The sequence below is a fragment of the Cryptomeria japonica genome, chromosome 9 (assembly GCF_030272615.1).
Source record: "Cryptomeria japonica chromosome 9, Sugi_1.0, whole genome shotgun sequence".
Taxonomy (NCBI): Eukaryota; Viridiplantae; Streptophyta; class Pinopsida; order Cupressales; family Cupressaceae; genus Cryptomeria; species Cryptomeria japonica.
In genome coordinates this window covers 99689323-99695121 of record NC_081413.1, presented here as the reverse complement: position 1 = coordinate 99695121, position 5799 = coordinate 99689323, and positions in this window count along the sequence as shown.

Sequence of the window (5799 nt, the reverse complement as noted above, 5' to 3'; positions counted from 1 at the left end):
TTAATATTGTTGTTATTAGTTATTGACATCTCTCTCTCTCTCTCTCTCTCTCTCTCTCTCTCTCTCTCTCTCTCTCTATATATATATATATATATATATAAGACTATCATCCCCAAAATGTGTCCCCTGCCATCCCCCCATCCCCATCCCCAAAATGTTGTGGAACACAAATGTAAACACTTGTGTTTCTTTCTTCAACACATGTTCCTATTATTTAGCAAGCTGTTAGACAGCATATTAGGAGGCCTAATGGTAGTTTTATAGAAGTTCTTGTTGTTTAGACTAAAGATTGTAACCTGAAACAATGTTCTTTCTAGTTTAATTTTGTATGGTAACTCATTATAACTCAGTTTCAGACTGAGAAGCGAGAATTATCAGTCTTGTACACAGCTGTATACCTTTTCAATCAATAAAAGACAAGTTACATTTCCTTCTTAGAAGTTGTTTATTGTGTGTTATCAGATGATTGATGTAGCCTTTTGTTATATGCGAAAAAATCTTTGATATGATGTCTCATTATCAACACACATTTAGGCAGGGAATATATATTTTTACAGGTATGTTGTGTAAATGATACTAACAATCAAAAGTTGTGAAGAAATACTACATTTTCCTTCTGAGATGGTGAATATCATAACCTTCCTTTCTCAGAATATCGTAACCTTCCTACAAAGCATTGATGCATGGGCATGTAAAACCTTCGAGTTGTGCATAGACCATCCTTATCACTCATTAGTTGTGTGTCTAAAACAATGTATAGTTCTTGAAATCAGTTTGGTGCATCACCTTTTAGGTCTTGGGTTTCATTTCAATGTTTTCTCCACCCCTTTTCTTAGCAACAACAGTAGGTAAGTGTTGACGTGTTTTTTATGCACATAACTATACAGAATAAATTACCAAAGTAATTTACCCTCTCTTGAACAAAATCACCTCAGATGCTAAGAATGAGATCAACTAAAATGATTCCAAGGTTTCTACATTTCAGGTCTTGACGAGTGGGTAAGTTCAGTGGTTGATGTGAATTGTTGTGTTTCACTTGGGGACTTACGCAAATGTTTGGATTATCATGAATGATGCGGAATAGGTGTGCTAACAACTTAAGATTTATCAATAAGGCTCTGGATTTACTTCTTACTAAAAAAGGGGGAAAAGAATGGGGTTTAGGAAATCTATTCTAAAACTAGGAATGTAGGAAATGATGAATGGATTTAGTGGAATCAAACCAAGCAAGGTCTCACAATCAGGTATTGACACAAGCTTAGTGCAATCATCTGAGGTATACTTAATGATTTTCAGACTATTACCATCAAACGTAGACACCATCCAAGTTGATGCTTGTCAACGGATGCATAATAGTTGAAGTTATGCTTACTCAAATTCCAGTTGACCACACAAGGCACACTTACCAGCGGCAAGAAGCTAGTGGTATGGATTAAGGATTCCACACAAATAAATTCAACAAATCTTTCACTCAATCTAACATACATGAAAATAAATTCTAATCTAAATTCTAATCTAACTTGGAGGAATTGAGAACTATGAATGCAAATACAACACTTGAAGAGCAAAATCACCAACAATTGAACAATGATTAGGATTCAAATAGTTGTAGCATATACCAACAATTCTACAAAAAACTCTCCCTTACAAATGAGAGACAAAGGGGCATATATAGAATCTCTTACAAAAATGGATGGCCCAGATTGATCTAAGATCAACGGCCGAGATCATGCCAACAAAACCCTAGAATTGCCCTAATTAGGGTTACATCAAAAATGGCACCACCAACATATGGCCCAATGAAAAGATACCTAGTCATCATATAGGGAATCTTCTAGAAGATTCCTTCTTGCATCTCTCTCTCTCCTAGCATACTCCAAGAATCTAGCCAATACTGAATCTAACTACTCCATGGAAATGCTAGGCAAGGTATCCTACTATAATCAATCACGTCCAATGAATCCGAGCAAGCATTCAAAGTGTTCTCTCATTCTGGCATGAGCTTCTACGAATTATGAACATGAATCAACAAAGAGACCAAGTCATCAATCTGACTCTTCTTCAAAGAGTCCAACTGGCAAAAATACATAAATTTCATCTTGTCTCTTAATTCGGCTAAGTGTAAACCACTAGCATCACTAACATCAACACCCAATAATTCCTCAATCGAAGAAAGGATCTTCATCTGAATGTCCTGAATTAATCCTTCCATCTCCATGCAACTCGAATGGGCGTTCTCATAAGCTGATTTCTTCAAAGCTAATGCACAATACCAACCATGGAAATCGCATCTGTCTCCACTGTGCACAATGTTCTCGCTGACCAAGGTGGAATTAAGAACCTTCTTCAATGCCAAGAGGCATGGAATAGTCTTGTCTTGGATAGGTCGGAATTCTTCCCAAACTCCCTCCAAATACTGGATTCTGAATACGAGTGATGTTGTCTTATCATATGCCTGAACAAACTGAGTAAGGAAATCATCTACCTGCTCTCTTGTGCTCTCAATCCACTTTTCCACCTCCGAGTGTGTACCTCTCGCTACCTCGCAGTGTGAATGTATTCCATGGTCAACTGCAATAGGGGAAATAAGGGTGGGATTCTCACGCCTTGTCCCTGCAATATACTCTCTGAGTCTAATATTTTCTTCTTTGTACCTTTCATTCTCCGCAATCGCTCTGCCTAACCTTGCATTGATTGCCTGGAGGTTGTCACCAATCTCCTGGAATTCTTGCTCTGGGGATGTACGACCAAGGACAACTGAAGTGATCTAGAAATCCATAGGAGTAGCAATGTCTGCTGTCACACCTGCAATAGGAACAGCAATCTGCGCAATTCGCATTCCTGTCTCATCTCTAGCTATGTGCGACAAAATCTCCGCTCTCTTGGGCTCCTTCTTAGCACTCCTAGCTAGGTAGTCATCAATATCATGAATAGGTTGTACCTCTATCATCTGTTTGCTTTTCTCCATACTCTTCTTCAACCATTCAGGAATAGCGGCCATCTCCATACCATCATCTGGACATATTTCGTGATCAAGTCCTTTCCATGCCGAAATAACTTCATCATTATCATCAGGGTTATTCCTGGTCCAATCATATACATCACTTCCCAAACTGACTTCCAAAAGGACGGTAGGGGATCCCGACTGGTCATCATTCTCCTCAGGATGTGCAGATGTCGCTGTGGCATGAAATTCCTGGATATTCTCTGGTAGTATCACTGTGTTGGAACACTACTGAGTCTCCTTATTCTGTTTTGTTACTTCAATCACTTCGATTGATGAGACACTAGGAGGGGGTGAAGGAATGGTAGGCGGGATGATAGTCTTTTGTTTCTTCTTCACCTCCTCAATCTTCTTCCCTCTGGCTTTGACTTCTCCAGGCATGTTCTTCCTTCTCTTGGGAGCTTGACTCTCTTCGTCTGCATGAATCCTGACATCACTGACAATCCTCTGATCATCCTCGGAAGTAGACTCTTCCGGCTTCATCCTTTCATAAGTGAAGGGAACACCCATGTCAACTAATTTGTTCATCTGTATATCCACCCATGTGCGGGAGAAATTCAAAACCTCTCTCATCAATGCATTCAGGTCAGTCTCTTCTGACTCTAACCAATTTGGCAATAGGATTGCCTGCTTCATTTCATTCTCATAATGTGGGTGTGTATGATCTCTATCATCCAATACCTGATCAGGGATGAGGAAAAGTCCACACTTCCTCATGAAATCTATTGACATTCTGGACCACATTCTTCTCTTCACTGCTTGCACGTCCATCAGGTTAGCCCAATAATCTTCTATGTCAATCTTACGAGTGAACTTCTCTCCCCTGATCCTTCCGACCTTCTTGTCTAGATCAAATCTTTCTCTCTTCTTATAGGTAGCAAATCTGTAGAATGCAAGCTCCTCACCTGCACTGCTGGCAGCTATGGTGGATTGGTAAACCTCTGACGTCTTCCCAACTGAAACAGGGAATGTCATTCCTGTCCTGTGCTTCTCTCTGTGGATAACATCGAACTCTAGAAGTTGTCTCACTACTTCCAACAATATCATTTTGTCAGTAGGATGCTTAGGAAGTCTGTAGGGTTCAAATTGAAACCCAGGAATCCTCAGGTATGTGAAAGTGGGAAACTGTATTAACCACGATCAATATTTCTCTATTAACTCTGTTGCCTCCTTGGACAATCTTCTGTGGATTCCGCCTTGCAGCATCCGTGTGATGTACATAGTGAATGCATCATTCACTCTTTTGTAGTCTTCAATTATGTGCATACTCAGCTGGGGGTAGCATTCATAACTCTTGTACTGTCCTTGCCCATTCCTGACTTCACCTTTGCATATTAATCCTCTGTATGAAACGAACCGTGCAAGCAGGTATACCAAGTAAGAAGTCATAGCGAATGACTTGGACCGCTCTACATTCCTCAGCTGGAAATCCAGGTTGTCACTTATGATCTTGGACCAATTCACTAGTGTTCTTCTAAGACAATCCTAAATGAAGTAGAACATCCATCCATGAAATATTGCTCCCTGCGGCATCCCCATCACTCTGTTGAGTAGGAATATCAAATCACTATATTCCTCCTTAAAATCTATGCGCATAAGTGTCTTGGGAGCCTTGGAATGATGAGACCTAGGCTCAATCATCCACTCTTTGTTAATTAAATTCTTGCATACACCCATCTTCTTCGTGTATCTGTCTGCATAATCCTCCTTGGTCACATCCTTCATGTCTGTTCCGCGTGGAATTCCGAACACCTCAGCAATGGCATCCTCAGCAAGGTAGGCGATGACAACGCCCTTAGGACTCTTAATCATTCTTGTGAGCGGATCGTAACATTGTGCACACTCCAGGATCAACTCACTGCACTGTATGGACTGTGGAAACCCAGTGGCATGGAAAATGCCACTCTTCATAATATTCACATATGCTGGGGAAGGAACCTGATCTCTGACTCCGAACATCCGACGCTACATCTGGTCGAAGTCCAAGAAATGCATGTTGGTATCAGTGATCTCCTTCCATGTGGATGAAATCTTAAACTCTGGATAAAATCCAGTCTCCATCGTCTTCAGCAGCTCTTTCCTTTCCTTGTATCCTGACTTTGACATCGCACGTGTACGAAGCTGGAAGTTAGTCCTAGGATAAAAATAAATACTTGTAATAAAATTCCTGACTTTCTAGAGATTTATCTAGTTTAGAGCATGGAGTTAGGAAAATAATCCATACACTTGGTAAATTTTAGCAATTACGTTCAAAGTGTGACAACACTAAGGCATGGAAGCCTTCCATAAAATTCATTTATACCTCCTTATGCTTTAGAAAATATGCAAGCAAAAAAATGCAAAGGAGTATACCGGATAAGTGGTGACTAAGGAAAGGTGTGAAAGGTTGTGTTTTCACACAATGAATGTCTGAAGACACCTTCCGTAGTCAACAATGGAGGTCAAAATTCTGAAGACAACCTGAAAAATCAGACTTTCAAAAACATGTTGTAGTCTTCAAAATGTGCATAAAATCAATAAAAATCAGTTTTATTGATGAAAACAATCATTTTCTGGAATGTAAGTATGGCTGGAAAAATTTAGTTTTCTGAGGACAAGTCTGAAAATCGAATACTTCAGACTTACTAGCACCTTGCAAAGTGGTTTAAATCCCTGAAAATGATGAAAAATTGATAAGGAAACAACCCCAAGCAAATTCGCCAAAATTGGTTAGGTGGCTGGAAATGAAAATTTATGAGGACAACCGCCTAACAATGGAGTTTCAGACCTGCAACGGCGATAAAATGGTCTAAAAA